General features: G+C 41.3%; 1 long non-coding RNA gene across 1 annotated transcript; it reads left to right on the top strand.

The window, feature by feature from the left end:
• Nucleotides 1-1,911: 1,911 nt before the first annotated feature.
• LOC137186689 (uncharacterized) lies at nt 1,912-8,206 on the top strand. Its single transcript, XR_010929071.1, has 2 exons — nt 1,912-2,076; nt 6,857-8,206. It is a non-coding gene; the product is annotated as an uncharacterized lncRNA (long non-coding RNA).
• The last annotated feature ends 278 nt before the right edge of the window (nt 8,207-8,484 follow it).

Raw genomic sequence — 8,484 nt, forward strand, 5'->3', positions numbered from 1 at the left:
CTGTCATGTTATGTTCCACAAACCATTGGTATGAGTCTGGTTAAGAGACATACTAAGCCAATCGGTGCCATTTGCGTCAAACCAATATGGTGTCACATTTCTGTGATGATGGCAAGAGCATTGTAAATACATCAGGCACCCAGTGAGGCTTTGCAAAGTTGAGCAGGTTATGGTAAATTTCAAATCTAAACCTCCAGAAAACCAACAAGGTGGTGAAAATGACATTTAACAAGCTAACGTTAGGGTGGCACTTCAAGCGGTGAGTAACCAGTTGCAGGCTAATCACTGGATCGCCAAAGGACACAGAACAAGACAAGAAGATCTGAATAAATACTTGCATAGATGATTGCAAATCATTTGGAGTGTGGACCTATGAGTCCCACAGTGAAATATGTGGGCAATTGTGCATATTGTGTTGAGTGTCTAAAAATAATTGTTAATTGTTTGATGTGCATGGCTGTAAGCCTCACAGCTATGTGGGCGTTTCAAAACCAGTGCGGTCCAGCTGAATGTGCACATGTAGGCCAAAACGTAACTGCATGGCTGGACTCGTTTTATTGCTGTAATTTCATTTGCTCATTATTCACTGATGTGACTACTCAGTGTAGAGCCAGAATTTGTCTGGTAAATAGATGAAGCCATTGCAGTTTCCTTGATGTGATTATGTATGGTAAGGAGAGGTCTCCTCACAACCAAATCTGGGGCATTTTTATGTTATATCTTTAGATAATTCTACTACGGAAGGGTAATGCAGGTGTCAGACAAGCCGTTTTGACAAAATGAGCATTATGCAATAATCAAATATTTGTTATAGGTCTGTAGTAGTTGGAGCTCCTTAGTCTAAGGCACATAGTCCATCCCCAGACCAACACAAAATTGCAACTTTTCTTTAGCCAAAAGACAGTCAGCTCAGAAGGCAGAACTAGTTCTGAGAGACGCAAGCTACACCAGATGGTTCAAAGACAGTTCAGCAGCATAAACCTCCAAGCGGCAACCACAGGTGATGGACCTGCAAAGTTGTAGGGGACTTCGAAGAATGGGAAAGTCTGCCTGTGGATAATATCCTTGATGAAATAGAACTGCATTCAAAACAGAATCACCTCATGCACAACGATATGGATCTTTTGGGCTGGTGGCAAGAACATCATCTCACTTACCCAAAGCTAGGTGTACTTGTTCGGTGCATTCTGGCCATTCCAGCTAGCAGCAGCAGCGGTGAGCGGAACTTTAGCGTTGCTGGAAGAACCATCGACCAGAGGAGAGCAGCGCCGAGGCCATCCATGGTGACTGCTATCCTCTTCCTCCACAACAACTCCAAATAAACCACAATGGTTGGATTATGTAAAAAGTTCAGTTAACAACAGGTACAGTTGATTCCAAAGTTCATGAAGATGAAGATTTGACAATCGTCAATGGTATGACTCAAATTTTATTATATTTATTACTGCTGATGGCATTGTGTAATGTGTGTGTGTGTTAAAACAATCTACCTATAGCCTACAAAACAATACCTTTTGACCTTTTGTCATTAACAAGGTGCCCACACGTGTAATCAGGGTAAACAGGCGAGCTGTAACCATGGTAACAACAATTGCATGACAGGGTAACACAAACTCAGTGCTTCAGCTTATATTAACTGAGTTGGGCTCAGGTCCGGTTTGGACATAAGAAACAGAATACCTGTCAGGCTCTGTTACTACTTTGGACAAAAATATGCGGTCCGAGCCGCACTCTAGGGTTGAAAGGGAAGAGAGAGAGAGTGGTGACAGGCGAGGTCGAGCAGAGGAGGAAAATCTAATATGAAAATGAAAATGTAAATGTGTTGTGGGAGGGTGGGGTGAGGGGGAGGGTGGGCGGTTGTGGAGGAGGGGATGGTGGTTAGCAGTTTTTCAAGCTGGCCCTAATCTTCCCTCGGCGGTGCCCTGATAGCGATCGCTAACAGGAGGCCGGTGCTGGGGCTCCTTTGAAATGCAGAGCGGCTCGGTGTGTAAATTGGAGGCACCCTGGTGGTGCCAGCGGATGACACGTGGCACTCGCGACCCTCAGCGACCGTCCAGGGGCCTCAATGCCACAAAGGTAAATCTTGCACATCAGACAATTTCATTTTCAGCACAGAGGGGGCGAGCTGCACAATACCTGGATCCTTTCAGATGATAATGTCCCCCTCAGAGGCAGATCATCATTTGGATTTTCTAGCTCTGTCTCTCTCTGTGCGGATATGTAAACTCAGGACTGATGAACACTAGTCAGCCATGTGTATCTGGTTTTTGGAAACACTATCTTTAAAATGAAGTACAGATTATGAGCCAAAGGAAAACTTTACTTGCAACACACCACTGACATAGAAAACAATGTTATGAGACATCATACACAGCTGGTGTGTGTTGCCCGTATCAAAAAGAAAGTATACTGTACTTCTGTATTATTTTTATTATTACAGATGTATTATTATGTGGGCAGCATTCTGCCATTGTAGACAGTGGCTAATTTTAACAATTCTTTCATTTTTATACTGTTGAGTAGTTTGAGCTGTGATGTTTTATAAACTAATCATTTTTTATAATAAGTCAGTGTAATAGTCAGATAAATGTAGTGGAGCAAAACATTTGCCAGAGGTTTCCCCTGAAAATGTAGAGAGGTGTAAAGTGGCATCACGTGGAAATACTCAAGTACCTCAAAATTGCACCTAAGTGCAGAACTGTACTGTAACAGATTGTAACTTTGATGCTTTATATCTAATGAGCATCACTTTCAGTAGAGTCTTGTTGCTTTTTCATTCTCCAAACTTTTTGTTGAGTGTTGTTCATGCTAGTTTCCCCTCATTTTATTTTCCCTGGGTAATGCTGTCTGAAAAATTGCTTTAAAAAGAGGAAGTGGAAAGCCTAATAGCATGGAAATGTAAGAGAGAAACACTATCAACGAGCTATAATCCACAGCCCTCTCCTACTTTGTCTGGAGCCCGCCATGCTTTGTTCCAGCAGGCTGCTGGGCCTGCTGCGGCTCGCCGTCTCTGCAGACGCTCAGACACTGTGGCTGTTCCGCTAACTTACCAAACCGAGCCTGTCTCCCATGTTCCTCCCGTCTCACCTCCTTCCTAGTCAGTCTATTACATGGCAACTCATGTTCCAACACATGTTCCTCGGCTTTCTGTGTTTCATTGTATTTCACACTGGCTTACGCTGGCCCAATCGCACAACGCTAACAGTCATGAAGCCGCCTCATATTGAGCAGGTCCGTGAAAATAATATCTCTTGATTTTCCCTCTCTTGGCTTATGTAATTGGTTCACCCACCATGTGGAAAAGATGGTGGTGGACGCTGTAATCAAATGCTGGAGAGCGAAGGGAAGGAATCCTCTTCTGGTGGAGATGGAAGAGAAGCTAAAGTTCCATTTTGCTTTAGAGTTAACAGCATCAAAACTCTGTAAATCTGCCTTTAAATAAATATGGATTAAGTACAACTGGTGACAGCGTGATAAAAAAGACCACCTAAATATTTTTGCTAGGTTACTAGCATGACTGGCGGCACTGGGAAACCAAGTATGCAAACAGGAGCTTGGACCTGAACCCCTCCTCCCTCACCTACACCGTCCCCTATTCCAGCACTACCACTTGCCCGCGGCCCCCGCATATAGATGGAAAGTGACACCGTGATTGTGTGCGGGGCTTGGCCACGCTCAGATGAGGGTGTCACTTCTGCCTAGCCTGATTGCCACATTCGGCGGGCGCGGCGGCGAGGAGTTAAATTGAGGGAGAAAAGGTCAGGAGCCAGTGGTCATCTGCTCTCCCCTCTCTCTCCCCCAAATTACTTGTCCTCCAGGAGGGGAATGAAAACAGACAGGGCCCGGCCTGGGCACCTGGAGCCTGGGAGATGATCCGCGGGGCCGGCAGCCCCCGGGAGAGGAATGTGAACGAGGGACGCGGGTGAAAAATAAAAGAGGGGGAGGGTGGAGGTGGGGGAAGATCAGGTGTGTGTGTGTGTGTGTGTGAATGAGAGAGAGGAGCTGGGAAAGGTGTCAGACTCAGACGAGTGCACAAAGCAGGTGATGCTGCTGTAGGAAAAGGACACAAGGTCAAGGCAAGACTCCCAAAGATAGCGGCGGATTGTCTGAATGCAAGGTGGAGATTTCATTTCAGCTGTGTGTGTGTGTGTTTGTGTGTGTGTGTGTGTGTGTGTGTGTGTGTGTGTGTGCACGCGCGCAAGGGAGTGGGGGGGATGAATGTAGGCAGAAAATTACACTCCATAGCGAGTAAATTCAACTGTTTTCATGAGTCAGAATATACACATTTATATAAGAAAAGTACATGGATATGATTTTTCAAGACAGTTTCACTTTCAATTGTGTGTTGACAGAAATATTAAAAATCCCCTCCAGACATTTTAAGACATGTAAATATACTCTGCTTGGAATAATAATTTGTGTGTCATATGTTTCTCCCACAAAAATGGAAACAAACAAAAATGCAATGTCACAAATCATGCTCATATGTACACGTCTTAAACTCTGATTTGAAGTGAGTACTGGGAAACTTTCCCACATACATCATACATCATCCTGCACAGTGAAGCTCAAACTGAAAACAAAACGCATTTTTGAGTGGAGGGGGACTTTAAGCTTCCTGAGCAGTGGTGAGTGCGTGGGTCTTTGTTGCCCTGGGGTTTGCTTCCCAGAGGCCATAACAGGCTTGCCTGATCCTGATTGGTGGAGCCTGTTTGGGTTGTATGCAGCCTGACAGGAAGCTCTGCAGAACCTACTCAGGACTCAGAAGACTAGGCACTCTCCTCTGCATGTTTTTAGGAAAAATAATATTACATATGTAGGTGGCGTGTAATTTTCTTCTTTTAATAAAAAAGATGCTTAAATTAAACATCAATTAAAGTTCAAGCAGAGAAGGATAGTGTTCCTGAGAGAAATTATTTTAATTTGTGATTTGTGTAAGCTCAGTTCAAGCTGTCTATCAATGAACTGATTTTTGTTATAGTGTTATTTGTTAGATTAATAAAAATTCATATAAATGAATAGCATTTACATAGTTTTGAACCTAAAATGACACCCTTGGTGACCAATAACCTGTTCAATGTATATAATACATTTTGTATTTCCAACCAATCTTTTGCTGCTGAGCAACACTTTTGAAGTCCCCTTGTAACTGACAGTGATAACTCCTTTTATAAGTAACTTTTTCATGTTGCTGCGCATGTGGTTAGAAATCTCAATACTCTCACTATATGATAAAACTTGCTGACTGTGCAGATAAGTAGGGAGTCTGTGTGTACTCGAAAATCACTAGTCTTTATGTGTCTCCAGCTTGAAATACACAAAATACACATGGTAAAGTGAACCAGTGATGTGTAGGGTAAAAGTTTAATTTAAAATATGACATTAAACTTGTCATTTAATCCAGTGCATCCAAAGGAGAAGGAAGCTGAGGAAACTGATGACAAAAGATGCTCCAGTAAAATGTGTAAAAATGCAGAGCCAGTCAAAATAGAGTGTGTGTTTTAAACACAAGTAGAGCTTGGGTTTGGCCTGTACTATAGGAATTATGACACGACTCAGCCACAAATCTACAACTGAGACTGGCTGTCCTGAATAACCTACACAGTCAACTACACTGGCAGTATAGGACATCTACTGTATGTGCTGTATATGGAGGGGTCCTGCAGAGAAGGAAGAATTTTCAGATGTGCAGTCTATTTTTAAAAGTCTTTCACACTGACATCCAGTGTGCACATTTCATTGTTAAATAAACTTACTGCTCACGGTGCTTGAAACACCTGGAGTCTGAAGGCCAGATCTATACTGGGACACTGTTTAGGTATCGCTAACTGTACCTGCTGGCTGCTGCTCATTTTGTGACCCTACAATTAATTTGCTCATCATGTTGCACATCAGAACTGGGATAACACCAGGACAAGTATGTACACAGGTGTGTTTCAGTTAGAAGATATAGATATAATGATAAATAATGATCTATACCTTAAAATGACAAAGAGAGAAAGAAATCAACAAAAATGAGTTCCACAAATTTACTTAAGTCATGTCTTTAGGATAGTCTTAAATAGTCAAAATATCTCATAAGTTTGTTTATTGCACAAATGTGAAATCAAATGAACAGTGGTACAAAGTATGTATATTTACTCAAGCACTCTACTTAAGTTCAGTTTTGAACTACTTACTTATTTCCTTCTGTGCTACTTTTCTACTCCTCGACATTTCAGAGAGAAACACTGCAATATACTGTATATTGTATATACTGTATATGTTAATTTCATTTAACAAACAAAATGTGATCACTTTATAAAATATGATGCTTGAATAAACAACCTAATAGTAGATAAAGGAGATCAAATTAGCTTCACCTTGACCGGTGACACTAAAATGCTGCTTACATGTTAATGCATCAGTAATTATAATCCGAATGTGAGTCATTTTTACACTGCTGAGCAGCAGCTGCTTAACTGCTGTTAACAATATTTTTAATTATCACACTATAAAACACTCAACAGATGCAAGATTTGATACACCAGAGCAGGAACAATGTTACCATGGCAACTTTATTGTATCCTTGCGTGACTGTGAGAAATCACTCAGTATTTTTCTTTTCTGTTCCGTCCAATATACTATATAGTAGAATGTATAGAACAATGTATATAGTATGTATATAGTATAAAGCATAATGGTAATCTTACATAATCAGTAATATTTCATGAAATCTTAAGAAAAAAATGAAGTTTAATGCAACACATATTTATATTGTAAAAGAATGTATACAGAGTGGATCTAACACCCTGCAGAGCAGACGCTGCTGGCTGCAGGTCCTGACTGACATGCTGTCCTCCTCTCCCCCCATTAGGTGTCGCTGTGTGCCAGCTCCTCTGTCTGACACCATCCCATGATGATGTGCCTCACATCACATAGCCAGCTGCCAGCCTCTGGTGGTGTGTCCGCGTGCACCCGTGGGGCTGCCGATGCAGAACTTGGGGCTTACAGTACAGGACGGCTAACAATTAAACTAAAATGGCATCCTATTGCTGTCCAGCCACTCTTTTGCACCAGGGCAATTAACCTGCTAATAATACAATGAGCACAAGTCCCCCTCCTCATCCAACACACACACATACACCAACGAACGCAGCCCCCTCCCTCTCGCAGCTCATAGCCCCTCAGGCCATAGGAGAGCCATTGGATTAGAGGATGCTAGCAGAGATAGCTTAACGTAATGAACCATCAAGATGACGACTATTAAAGATGATTTGCGGTGTTTCAGTGCAGAAACACTGGGCACAGCAACCTGAGTTTGGCTGACTGATAGTGTTAACTCTTTATTCTCTCATTGTTAGGGAGATAAAGATTAGAAGGCCCCTTTCTGCCAGTTAGGAAAAGAATAATAAATGGAGCAAGTTGATCTACATAGTTTTGAAATGTGGGAGCACTTCTCAGAGACATGCCACATTAGGTCACTAACCACTGTGTTCCCAGCATGCATCTATCTGATGCACAAAAGATGGTAGAGATCAGAAATAACAGAAAACTGACAATTCAATTCAGAGAATTCAGAAACTCAGTTTTGAAATGATACTGTACAGAGATAAACTCCATTTTTACGTCACACTATTTGAATATTTACACTGTATTCTATTCACACACTGGGCCATAGCCAGGAATTTATGAGTCCAAGTCCCCCTGAACCCTCAAAGGAATTTATACCAGACATAAAACTAAGGTCTTTAAGTTTTGTAATGATTTGGATTTTGCTTACTTTATTAATTCAGCCATCTGAACAAATACCAGATTACAGTATATTGTCTATAACTTTTATTTATAGCCATGGAGATGTAAATGTTTCTTGTGGGCACTGCATGAATGCATTAGTGTTGTTTCTTGGTTTTTATCAGTCCGATGCTGTTTCAAGGAGGAGAAGGTGAAGTTGTGTTTCAGTCTTTTATGTGTGTATGTGTCTGTAGTGTCTGAGTACATATATTTGGTTGTTTATGTGTATATATGTACTGTATACATGAATGCAAATGTGAAAGTGATTGCCTACATAACTGCAATATATCACATGATCATTTAGAATATGTGTATGTGCTTTTCCATTGCAGGGAGTGCATAGGTTGCTGTTAACATTTTCACCACTTTTGTCTTTCCCTCCCTTCTTTTAACCACTTACTGCAATTTAAATAAAAGGCTCAATCAAATATTATCCCCAGCAAAACAAAACAAAACAAAAAAACAAAGCATTGTCAATTTATTTACCATATTTGTTACCCTGAAATCTTTTTAAAAAGTTCAAATATACCGAGTCTAAAAAGAAAAATGGAATCTCATATGAAATATCCACAAAGTGCTAGTTTTTTAATTGTGGGATGTAAAGTCCCACCAAGTTGCATTATTCTCCCAAATTCTCCAAAAAACAGTACAGAGGACATGCTTTGATGCAGGCTGATGAATGAACACCTACAGTGTTATTGTGCTGTTGGT

This window comes from Thunnus thynnus, chromosome 7 (genome assembly GCF_963924715.1).
Source record: "Thunnus thynnus chromosome 7, fThuThy2.1, whole genome shotgun sequence".
NCBI lineage: Eukaryota > Metazoa > Chordata > Actinopteri > Scombriformes > Scombridae > Thunnus > Thunnus thynnus.